This window comes from Rattus norvegicus, chromosome 17 (genome assembly GCF_036323735.1).
Source record: "Rattus norvegicus strain BN/NHsdMcwi chromosome 17, GRCr8, whole genome shotgun sequence".
Lineage (NCBI taxonomy): Eukaryota > Metazoa > Chordata > Mammalia > Rodentia > Muridae > Rattus > Rattus norvegicus.
Genome location: NC_086035.1, coordinates 28,506,533 through 28,519,858, shown reverse-complemented (window position 1 = coordinate 28,519,858; position 13,326 = coordinate 28,506,533).

Here is a 13,326-nt window from a genome sequence, read left to right as displayed (position 1 = left end):
ACCAAGTTATTTCAATGTAGGAACACAGACTATCTACCACAATTTCTGAAACCATCAAAATAGCTCCCAGACCCCTGAGAATTCACAGAGCCTTCGGCCTCTCATGTTGAGAGCCATCATAACCGCAAAGAGAACCTCTCTGTCTTAGCCTATTGTTAACAGTAAACTGTCACAAGGTTTAGAGCTGGGGTGGAACCTTAGCAACTCAGAGCTGACAAGCACCCATGCCATCTCCCTGGGCTCCAGCTTCTCCATTTGTAAAAGGGGATGAGAGATATTCATTGGGGTTCTTTGAAAAACATTCCCCCATATTACAGGGAATACTTAAAAATGTATTAACAGAGTTTAAGAGATGGCTTGGTGGTTAAGAGCACTGGCTGCTTTTCCAGAGGACCTGAGTTCCAGGAGATCTGTTGTCCTCTTCTGACCTCAGCAGGGACCAGGTACACAAGTGATACATGCCAACAAAATGCCCATACACATAAAGACTTTTGAAAAGATACTGGGGAAAAGTTAATGAAATGTAAGCTTAGCATGAGACCTACAGTCCCACATAGGTGTATATTCACATGCCAGTCCATTACTTTACTTATCGCCATGGTCAGATATCCAATAAGAAGCAACTCATGGAGGAAGGAACGATGTGGGGGGTTTGGCTCACAGTTTAAAGGAACACAGTGCTCCATGGCAGCCAGAGGCTCCGGGATGTCAGGAGTGTGGCCGCTCAGGAGGCAAAGACTTCAGACTGAGAAAGCAGGCCTGGGCTACAAACCTAAGGTCTGCTCCCTAGTAACCCATTTCCTCCAGCTAGACCCCACCTCCTAAAGGTTCCTCAGACTCCCAAAAACTGTGCACTGGCATGTGGTCAGGATACACTGACCGCTCAAATCCATAGCCACAAGGAATCACCAGTACAATTCCAACAAAACTTAGGTGTTGGTATTCACATAAGCTCTCTTCATGGTTGCCCAAAGCAACAAACAGTTCAAGTGTTCATTAGCCAATGATGGAGTCAACAGAATGGAGTCTATACACACAGCAACATCACATTCCACAAGAAGGGGTGTGGCATTGGTCCATGTGGATGAGCTTCATGCTAAGGAGAGAAGCAAGGCCACAGAATGTTTTATTCCACTCATATAAAGTACTCAGGACAGGTGAATCCAAAGAGCTAGACTGTTGGGGACAGGAGGACTGGAAATTCAATGCTTATGGGAACAGAGTTTCCATTTGTGTTGATCAAGAACTGAATTATACAATTGGAGAAGTATTAAATGATAAATTTTACCATAATAATAGCAGTTTGCTTGTCTATGTACTGGAGGCTATCCATGGAGATCTCTGGCCTGGCCAGGTGGGAGGGTGGAAGGGTTCAAGCAAAAGTGAAAGGGCATGAGCAGCAAGGGTGAAGTGTTGCTCTGAGATGAGATGCTGTACTGGCTGCACTGAGCTAAGCAGGGCTGAGTCGGCAAGGGGGGCTGGGATGTTGTTGCAGGGGACCTTCTGGTGGTCAAAGCTTCAGGAGAGCGTTCTCGTCCCAGGTGGTGTTTCAGCTCTTGCTCTCAGATGATAGAGTAACTTTCACATATTCCTTCTGGATAGGATCTTATACACAGTTTTGGGGTGGGTTGGGGTCTGACAATAGGTGCTTACTATTGTCTTGGTCTGAGATGTTAGGGATGCCTCATCTGCATGTGCAGGGGCTTGGGGCACTGCCCCTACATAACTGATGGCCACAACTCTCTCTATAGGGAGCCGTGGCTTCCTGACAGGGGTCTGGTGCCAGGAGCAGGACAAGCTCTTACTGTCCCTTCAGGGTCTCCAGGGCTTCAAGCCTTAGCTTGACCTTACCCAGCTTCCTCTCATAGTCCACCACACCACAACAGTTGTATTCTTCATATTCCAAAATTAAATTAGACGCCATAATTTAAATTTTTAAATGATGCTTGGAAAGTCTTATCAATGATTCAGGACCATCCTAATACCATCTTGCAAAAGTCACTACAGATGCTACATGCCCCCAGGGGCCCAAGTGGTCCCGGTGAAGACAACACCTTCTGTTGCCCAAGGTCCTTTCCCCTGTGGCTGCTCCATTTGCGGGAAAGAGGTCTGAGAAGATGTATCTGGCTGGGTAAGGCTGGGCTCCACCCAACTCCACACAAGGAAGACTTAGCAGTCAGATCCTTTGTGTTCAATATTCTCCAGAGAATGGTAGCAGACAAGTGGCATTGGATCTCCAGGGTACTCATAGACAATGGTTACTTCACAGATATGGCATATGCAAGAAATATTGGCTGTCACGGTCCCTTCCTGTGAAGTATTACTTGAAGCAAATCATAAACAAATACTATTCTTCACAGCATACCTAGAAAAAGGCACGTGCCCCCCCCCATCATCATCCTCTGAACATATTAGCACCGTGACACATGCAAGCCCCCATTCAGAGACGGTGCTTACTCATCTTTTGCAGTCTGAAGGCTTCTAAACTTTTTTGCAAGATGGCCATGGCCACTGGTCATTTGATGAGGGGACATTAACCCTTGCCTTTGGCTCTCTGGGATTTGCTTGTCAGTCTTGCTGTTGTCCACTTAGATCCTTGTCTTAGAGTTTTGTTGTTGTGAAGAGATGCCATGACCATGACAACACATCTGCATGAAAGGATTTAATTGGGGCTTGCTTCCATTCAGAGCTTTTAGTCCATTATCATCATGAAGGGAAGTGTGGTGCGCCAGTCCGACTTCCTTTCAGGAAACTAGCTGTGTGTGCATGTGCAAGAGTGTGTTTGCGCCAAGTCTTTGCCCACCCCGGGGCATGCCAGTGAGATCATGGGTAAGCGACCAATCAGGCGTGGACGCGCCGTGCTAGGGTTTTATAAGCAGCACCTTTCTGGGCCCCGGTCTCTCCTCTTCAAGATGTAATAAACGCTTTGCTACAGAAGGATCCTGGTGTCCGCGCGTGTTCTTGCTGGCGAGACGATAGCGCGGGACATGTGAGTGATCCCCCAGCTCCTGATCAGTCTCTATACATGTACATAATCAGGAAGGTAGCTTAGGGATGTCCTATTCTCTAATTTGTGTTATCACTCTGAATACACTAAACTTGACCCTCAACCCAATGATTTTCAGTTTCAGTTGAATTTCTTTTTTGGGGGTGGGGGTGGTTTTTCAGGTCAAGTTTTCTGTGTAGCCCTGGCTGTCCTGGAACTAGCTCTGTAGACTAAGCTGACCTTGAACTCAGAGTTCCACCTGCCTCTACCTCTACCTCACGAGTGCTGGAATTAAGCACATGTACCATCACCTCCCAGCTAATGATTTATTTTAAACAATAGACGAAGACGTTCTTTTAGGAGTGAGCATGAATAATTAAAGAAATTGCTTGAGACAAGACTAAAGATACACACGAAATGAGTCAAATAGCATATGGTTAAACCCATGAATATGTCAGCTAGTGAGTCACTGGCACGTAGCTGTATAATGAAGAAAACTTTGCTGAAACACCTCCTTGTATTTTATTAAACAATGTTTAAATATTTGACAGAGTTCAGCGATGTTCCGAAAAGACAGTCTACCTAGCTTGGATGATGCATTAGTTTGCAGTAAGGCAATTCCATGGATTGGGTGTGTCAAAGACCTTTTCTTATCTTGTCACTCAGTGTCTGACAGAAGCAACTTAAGGGAGAAATGACTCGGGCTCACAGTGTAAAGGGATACAATCTACCATGGCAGAGGAGCTGCATCTGAGGCAATAGGAGCTTGTGGCATGGCTTGTTATACCTCAAAGGGTCAAAAACAAAGCCAGCTCAGACAGAAGGTAGGACCAGACTATATCTCTCAAGGCCAGCCCCATCAACAGCCCATGTCTCACAGCTAGGTCCACCACTTAAAGGTTCCACAGCCTCCCAAAACAGTAACCTTAACTGGGGACCAAGGGTTCACATGTAAGTCTGGAGTTACTTCTTACATTCGAACCGGAATCTGCTGTGCTAACATAGTATTTTCATTTCCTCAAGTCGTGAGGATGGATGCCCCAGACTGAGGTGTGGTTTTATCTAAGTCTTTTTCCATGTTTTATAGATGACCACTTCCTCTCTGTGTCTTCTTGTAAAATTCCCTCCTGTCTGCTGCTTTTCTCTTCAGGGCAGCTCTCATGAGTCCATCTTAAGTCCAACTTGGAGTCATTTCTCCAAGTACAGTCTCATTTTGAAGTACAGGGTTTGGCTCCTGGACATGAATTCTGGGGCCACAATTCAGTATTGCTCCCTTTACTACAGTGATGCAAGTGTTACCTAGTGGAAAATGGTGTGGCCTCTACCTGAAGACGGGGGCCAGAAGCCAGATCAGAGTCCAGCAGGGACACTTCTCACTCCCTGTGTTTTGATAATGCCCAAACCTTAAAGAGCAGCTCCTGATGTGAGGAAGAGCCCATGGCTGTCTCCTAGTGTCTACACTCACTGGCTCTGTATTAGCTGATGCAACTGCTTTATTCTTTGCAGTGGTTTTGGTGTCATTGTCATCTCCTCCTCCTCCTCCTCCTCCTCCTCCTCCTCCTCTTCCTCCTCCTCCTCCTCCTCCTCTTCCTCCTCCTCCTCCTCCTCCTTCTTCTTCTTCTTTTTGGAGTGCTATGTATCTCAAGCTGATCTTACTTGGTCTTCTTGCCTCTGTCTTCTCAGAGCTGGAATTACCAGCATGCATCCCCACAACTCTCTTTTCCCCAGTTAAAACTAATAGCAATTTGGGGCACAATCATCTATCAGATTGCCTAAAACAACTTCATGATGAAAAGATTCAGTGTCTATTATTTAAACAAAAACAAAAACAAAAACATGGTAACTAATATCTGCAATCCCAACACTCAGGAGAAGAAGACAGGAGAGTTGCTGAGTTTAAGGCTAGCCCAGATTATTTAATGAGTTCCCAGTCACTTTGTAAAGCACCCAGTCCATATTTACAACCTGTTGTGGGGCACACATCTGTAAACTTAGTCTTCAGGAAATGGAAACCACAAGTCTGAGGCCAATCTGAGTCCCTGTCTCAAAAAAGAAAATCAAAAAGTGATGTATACACACTCTGTCACTTGAGCTAAATCTCTTCTCCACAAGCTTTATTCACAGATAAATGAGAAAAATAAATGGTATATATTTGTAATGAGCACTGTGATATTTATGATATATGCCTATATTCTGAAATAATCACCACATTCCAATTAAACACTGTATCTGTCACTTCATATATACATTATCTGTATGTGATGAGATCATTTACGATCTATTTCCTAAGCACTTTTCAGTTTTACCATACATTATTATTAGCTACAGTCATTATAGTGCACGGTGCATCTCTTCATTGTTTCTGCTGTCTGATACCTTCTACTAGTATCCCCCAAATTCCCTGTGTCCTTCCAAGTGTCTTCCAACTGCCATCTTACCCTGTGTTACTATGAACTCAACGTCTTCAGACGTTGCATACAAGTAATGCCATGCACTGCTTGTCTCTGTGCCTGGCTCATTTCACTTAGCAGTCTGTCCTCCAGCTTTATCCATCTCAGCAACAGAAAAGAATTTCCTACCATGTTTATGCTGTTTTTGTTTTGTTTTGATGAGACAGGGTCTCACTCTCTTTGTAGCTCAGGCTGGTCCAGAAGACTATCACACACTAGCCTGGAACTCTGCATCCTATGTCCCACCTCAAGGCATAGGGTTGTAGGTGTATATTACTGGATGGGAGGAGCAGATTCCTGCTGAAACAGTTTAGCAAGATTCTCACCAAGGTGAATTCAGAGGCCAGGAGGGAGCACTCATCCAGAAGAGGCTGCAGAAAGCCCCGACTTCAGTTTTGGTCAAGTTCACCTCGCTTGAGCTTTAACTGAGGAGGGAGGAGCCGCTCTGAATGAGTATGGTACCCACCATCCCATGGGCTGGGGTCTCTGACTGCATAAGAGGGGGAGAGGAGAAGCGTCTGACTCTCCCTGCTTCCTGACTGCAGCGCAGAGTGGACAATGCCTCAAAGACACTGCTGGGGCCACATCCTTGCCATGAGAGATTGCATCTGAGCCCCATACAAAACCTGTCCTTCCTTAAGCTTCCTTTTGTAGGTTGATTTCGTCAGATAGTTTATCACAGAGATATTGTCACCAATATTGTTACCAATATTGTCACCAAAACAGAAAGACACTGGTGCTTGGAGCTGTTGGCCTAACTCAGTAGCTAGTTTGTTCTACACATGAACTTTTTTTTCACTTACTGTACATGTCAGTTTTATGTTACTGTGATAAACACCCCAAAAAGAATTAAATAAACAAGTAGACACTATACAGGAAGCAGAAGCTTGTTTTGGTTTTCTTGTTTGTTTGGTTGTTTTTTGTTTTTGTTTTTTGTTTTTTACTTTAAATGATAATAAACCGAAAGGAACAGAAGAGGAGCAGAAAGGACAGTCCTACAGCTGAGCTTGAGTAACTTAAGAGAAAGTCATTTTTATTTATTTACTTAATTCTACTCATAGTTGGTTGGCACATTACTTTGGGGCCTGTGGCAAGGCAAGATATCGTGGTGGGAGTACTAAGTAGAGGAGATGATTTGCCTCATGCAGGCCAGGAAATGGGAGGGGTGAGACAGAGAGAGGGAGGAAGGAGGAAGGGCGGAAGAGAGTCAGGTTAGTCTTTATAGCTCCTTCAAGGGGATGACCTTAATCACCAAACTGCCTCCTATTAGGCAGAACCCACCTCTTAAATATCCCATAGTTCCCAGAAGTACCACAGGCTAGAGACCAAACATTGAGCACATAGGTCTTAGCATCCTATCCATCCATCCATCCATCCATCCATCCACTTACATATGTGTATATTCCATCAAAACTTAAGATTGTGTGAGGTGTTCCCGTGTTGCTACAGAGGACAATTTTGTTGACTGCGGAATGCCTTAATTTGCATAGGCCCACCTACTTTTTGTTTTAGGAGCTGTTGCTGTCAATCACCAGTATAAAACCACGGTGATCCCCTTTATGCATAAGGCTCGTCTCATCTTACGGATTAGTTTATTTGAGCTAGATTCCCAGGTGGAAGTTTCAGAGTCAAAAGGTACTATTTCATTTTTATATATATATATATATATAAAAGCTTCTGATGATCGGAAGGAGACGGGAAAGGTATATGTGAAGTAGAAAAATGAACAAATTTGCTGCAGACGGTAATGATCTTGAGGGAAAAGCAGGGACTCCATCCACCGCAGACTCTGTCCTCAGAACACAGGCTTGTTGGGTGCCTTTCTTCCGTAACTCTTTCTGGATGCCCTCAGGCAGAGCTGAGAGCTGAACTGAGCAACTGGAGCGATGGGGAAGCGCTGGGCTCAGATCCACCTCAGGCAGCAGCTCCAGACTGTGCACAGACAGTTACCAAGGAGACCTCCCTGCTCCCCTCTTCCAGGTTAACAGTCCTGAATCTGCGCTGAGTGTCTGGATAGAATTAGTTCAAAATAAGGAGAAAAAAGAGAAAATGGCTTTAAAAGACAATTTACCTGTTAACCTCAAGGATCCGCACCAAGTACACAGCAGAGAACACTCTGGCCCATTCCTTTCTGTACAGCCTCATGGTTTGATCTTTTCTCTCGGCTGCATTTGTTTTAATTTTCCTTTAATAAAATAGAACCACCTGTGTCTTCTATGCGTCTAATTACATACAGCCCCGCGGAGTGGCAAACAGCCCCACCACATGAGCTCACAGGCTCTGATGAGGAACAATGTAGTAGCTGACTGGTTATTAAGGCCATGCAGAAACTAGGAACAAGGAGGCTCAGACCCTCACGCCGAATCCCAGCAGGACTCTGTTGCCACCAGTTACAATGGGGCTTTGAGGACCTGGCAGCGCTTTGCCCCTAACTGCTCATAGGAAGCTCAGAAGCCTGCCCCACCCTTCTGACCGGATGTTCTACATCCTCATTAGCTTTTCTCAGCTTGAAAGCTATCCTCCCAGAACCAGAGAGTGAGGTCCCTAGGCAGATGCACGCAGTTTATCAGCTGTAACTTTGCAAGACCAGAATTCCAGGTGTTTCGGCTTCCTATCAAGTCACTATTTTCAATCTAAGTCCTGAACCAAGAACAACCCTCTCTAAGGCTGTGGGCTAATGAGGCAGAACAGCAGAATTTACCACTCAATGGTGGTTGAACTCAGCCCACAAAACGGAAGCCCGGAGCTGCAATCCTGGATCCTGCAGCCGAAGGGAAAGGCTGGCCCCGGGTGCAGGGTGCCCCTCCCTCACTCTGCTCCATGTGTGAGCAAACATCATGGCGTTGGAGGTGAATCTGAGAAGAGCAAAGGGACGTTTGGGATACTAGCCTGCTACATGCTGGGTTGTATGAGGCTTCAAGGATTTTCCTGATACAGGCCACCGGTCACTCATAGCCACAGGTGTCTGTTACACATTTCCAACGAAGTCCAGAGGTTTATAAAAGTATAAACGTATCGTGGTTGTGCTGGGTTAGCCTAAGAAGGCAGACATGGTTTAACGTACCAACAAGCTGGTGAGATAACGCAGCACACTGCTAAGTGGTTATGCCACACAGAAAAAGTGAATGAAGGCAGGTCCCAGGATGTTCAGAGCATGGTTGTTTGAATTTCAAAACAAAACCAAGCAAAGTGAGCACAGTTTAAATGGTCACTAGCAGAATACAGAAAACATAAGTAGGTCATGATACAGTCTGTTGTATATGGGAGTACTATGCAGCAGTGACAATGTATGACCATGACCCAGTGATTGGCAAACATCACATCTCTGTATAATATCTAGGTATGCATATGTGTAAGCACATATAAGTCTCAAAAATGTGATGCTGATGAAAATCAAGGTAATATATATATATATTATATATATATATATATTCAGTTCTCATTCGTTGAAATACAAATGTTAAGATTCACTTATGGTCAGTACAAAACTTGAAAAAGAAGGCCATAAGCTGGGGAGAGACAAGCCTATGTACCAGTTCTGTAAAGCACAGCGTGGCCAACAGCAACTCTAGTTTTAGGGACGCATTTGTTCGTGGAGATGACATTGTACTCCAGTCACTGGAGCCGAGAGCTTCGAGGACCTTGTAAAGCCTCATCTCTTCCATTGGGCGGTGGTTAGCCGGTAGCTCTTTGAATCTGAATCTCTATATCCATTGTGTATGTGTGTTAAATATTTCACAATATTTTCTAATAAGTACCGAGCTAGCCATGAAATGAAAAACAAAATGAAGAGACAATAAGGGAACTATTATCTGGATTTATTTTTGATATATGAAGATGAATTGGGTAAGGGTCTAGGCAGAAAGAAAAATGTCATTTTAGGATTCCCAGAGCTGGGAACGTATGCACATAGGTCCTTGTCTTTGAGGCAACACTAATTGGACTTGTTGGGTTTTGTGCATATGTATACAATAATTATAGAAAAAGAGGCTATAAATTCTAGAGGGAATGGGAGAGACATAGGAGGGGCTGAGAGAAGAAAGAGTGGAAACAATGTAAATATACTGTATTCATCTACGAAACTCTCAAAAAATACTAACAAAAATAATGAAATATAGAAACCTTATGTTATGCATAAAGGCACCAAGAAACTATGTAAATTACAGTGGCAGTGAATCTTGTTTAAATTCCAAATGTTCAAGGGGAAGAGAGCCCAATGCCTTCCTGCTCCCAACCCCAACGGTTTGTGCCGGCCTCCTGTTGCATAAATTCCTCTTCAGGAGAGGGAAGCATGAGGCAGAGTGGATGTCATCCAAACATTCATGTGCAGGAAGCCTGGTCCTTGATGAGCCAGCACTGTGTGGGGTGGTGGATCTGGTACACACCTTCAATCCCAGCACTCAGGAGGCAGAGGCAGGCAGAGCTCTTGAGAGTTCCAGGACAGCCTAGTCTACAGAGTAAGTTTGAGGATAGCCAGCAATACACAGAGACACTTGTTGTGGTTTGCCCTGAAGTTATCTGTATTTTGATGCTAATTCTGCTGCCCCAAGGACAGCTGCCTAGTCACTTACTCAGGAATCAAGTGACTTCACCAGAACCTTCTCCCCATTGAATTTGTAAAGTACAGGTGAGGGGCAGGTTCAGGATAGAAGGAGGCCTGTCATTGGAGGAGAAGGAAGAATGGGCGGGAGAGAAGTTTGAAGGAAGAGGAGGTGACTAGAAGAGAAAGGAGGAGACAGGAGGGAGAGAGGAGAGGGTGAGAAGCCATGGCAGGTGATGTTAAGATTCTGCTCTGTGTATTTACAGGTTGTTATTAATGTTCCTAAGGGATGGATGGTACCGGGCTTTGTATGTTTAAGTGGGCAATTATATCTTATCAATTGGATCTAAGATTATTGTGTTGTGTGTTCTTTCATGTGTTTGAGTGTAGGAAAGTATGCAGCGGCAGGAGACAATGGGCTGCCATGGAGTTGGGATGTGATTCCGCCAAGATATCTAGCAGATATCTTGGGGCACCACAGTGCGAACCCAGCAAGGTAAAAGACAACTATACTCTCTTATTTTTATATTTTTACAACAACAGACACTCTGTCTTGAAAAGAAGAAAGGAAAGGAAGGAAGGAGGGAAGGAGGAAAGGAGGGAAAGAAAGAAGGAAGAAAGGGCCTGGTGGCTGGTGATCAGGTCAAGGATGCTCTCTACCTCGGAAGGAATTACTGTCCTCTACGAAAGTTGAGAGCTGAATGGACACTCACGACAGCCTTCCCTCTGCTTTATTTTATCAGACTTCTCATCCTTGAGGGGCCATCCTGTTGCAGCATGAAGCTGTCAGAGAACAAAGGGTCTCTTGGGCTGCAGGGAGGTAAACCACCAAGTGCCTTTTTTGTTGATTGTTTTGTTGTTTGTTTTTCTTAGCAGAGATCCTTCTGCTATGATTTGAATGCTCCCTCCCCAAATGTATGATAGGTTAGTTGACATGGTAGCAGTGTGACAAGAAAAGACCTTTAGGAAGCGATGAGGTCATGAGGACTTTGCCTCACCAGTGTGGTTCCACTGAGGTTTTGAGAGCTAGCCAGTCCTAGTGGGTGTGGGTTCCTGCTAATTGGATGCATTCAGCCTAATTCCTCCTCTCTGTGGTGTGTGCTAGCTTGTCCTTCTGCAGGTTGTGATGCAGCAGGAAGGCGCTCACCAGATGCTACCATGGCCATGTTCTTGGACTTCCCAGCATCCAGAATTGTGGGCACCAAAGCTTCCACTATTTCTAGACTATCCAGCCTGCAGTGTTCTGTGACAGCAGCACCATGTGGACTAAGCATTTTCTCTGTCCTTGTTGGGATGTTGAAGCATCTAGGAGGCCTCTCTCCAGCTGTCTATCCCGTTAGTGCTAAGGTCGCTGTGAACAACAGGAAGTGTAGCCATGGATCTGGTGCCCCCCTGAACTCATCTGGAGACTCCAGTTCTCACCAGGGCCAAAGCCGAGGAGTTCCCTACTTTGACAGATAGACTCTGACTTCTCACTTGGTCTTGTTCTCTCACACAGAAAACAGATTCATGCATTCACTCATTCTTACCCTCGACGTTTATCAGTCATTGCGGTAAGAGAATAAAAGACAAAGATCCGGGGCTTTTTTTCTTTGCTGCATCAAGAAATGTCCTTAACCTCCCACCTTTCCCTCTCATTTTCTTTAAGAATAAAAGTGTCTACCTCTAGTAGATGACACAGATAACCTTCCCAGCATATTATAGATGCTCCCTGTTTCTCATTACTGCTGGCTCTCTTTGTGTGCTAGCCTAGGAATACATAGCTGGGTTAGCCCAAACCTGCTTCAAGGAGGCTTCCATTCAGTCCTGTCTGTCTTCTTTTGACCTGACCATCTTGGTGAGATGCCCAGTGGCAGCTACTCCAACCCAGTGCTACCCAAATACTCACCTCCTATACGTCCAAGCCCTCAGCTCAAGCCCCAGCGATGACAGGGCTCCCTCTTCTATCCTGTCAACCCAACCGGTCCAAATACTTGTGGCTTCTGTCCAGTGTCCTTAGCTCCTCCCACCCTCTGGAGACTTGAGTATATAAGGAAGGATGGGGAAAGAGCTCAATTGGCCTCTGTCGCATCAGCTGCAGTCCGGTCCCTACAGAAAGCTGACACTGAGGTATTGCTGAGCGATGCCTAAACTGCTTGGAAACCAAGGGCTGGGGAGGGAAAGCAATGGAGGCAGTGCTGCCTCCTGGCCTTCAAAAGAGCAAATGTTTGGGCGTGAGGGTGCCAGAGTAAAACTGTCTGCACTTCTTGTCCCGGTCCCTGTTCAGCTCAAGTCACACATGTGCTAAGAGGCTCTTGGCTCTATGGGGTTGGTAGACGCTGGCTGGCAGACTCGAGATCTGATAAGAGGCTGTGGATTTCTTTCGTTTGTGCAGTGTTGGAGATGGATTTTAACAGTTAAAATTGGGAAGGAGAAAATGGAAGAAGAAAAAGAAGAAAGAAAGAAAGCCCTAGAATTTTGCCAGCACTGCCATGCTGGCTGTGATTTTTAATGCACTGCTTGGAGGGGACAAGAGTCTGGTCAGAAGGAGCCTGTTTATAGGGGACCTTGTCACCATGCTCTCTCTGTGGAACCGAAAGGGGCTAAGAGCAGAAGCAAAAGGAGTTGTTCATGGGAATCCCTCTCCTGTTGGGTTCCTGGCCCATCTTAGATTCATAGGCATCCTCGGGGGCAAGTCAGCAGCTTCTATCTGGTTAGAGCAAGATCCTCAAGTGACCATTAGGGCCTCCATTAATAGTACCAAGCAAAAATGCTCTCTCTACCCCCTTATGATGATGGTGAAGAGAAGGAAGAACAGGGGGAGGAGGAGGGAGGGGAGGAGAAGGAGGAGGAAAAGGAAGAGGAAAAGGAAAAGGAGAGGGAAGAAGAGGAAACGTTAGAAGCTTTAGGGTTGGTGAGAAGAGGGCTCAGAGGGTAAAGGTGCTTGCCACCAAACCTGCTTACCTATGTTTCATCCCTAGAATCCACACGAAGATAGGAGAGAACCAATTACACACAATTTCCCTCCCACCTCCATGTGTGCACTGTGGCAAGAGCATTCACACATACCTCATTGCACACACATACACACAAAATAATAAACAAATATGAAATTTAAAATAAAAATTTACTCCCGTGAACACGGTTGTTTTAGAAATTATGATAACCTCTGTTGTGCAAACCAGCAAATTACTGTAAGTTGAGCGAGGGGCCTAGCTGCCTGACATCAACATTTGCTCTGAGCTTTGACTTCTCTACGTGTTAGTCGGTTTTCTGCTGCTGTGGCAAAATACTTAAGGCAATTGACATGAAGAGGAAATGTTTCTTTGGCTCATGGTTTCAGAGGCTTTAATCCATGACCATTTGGTCTT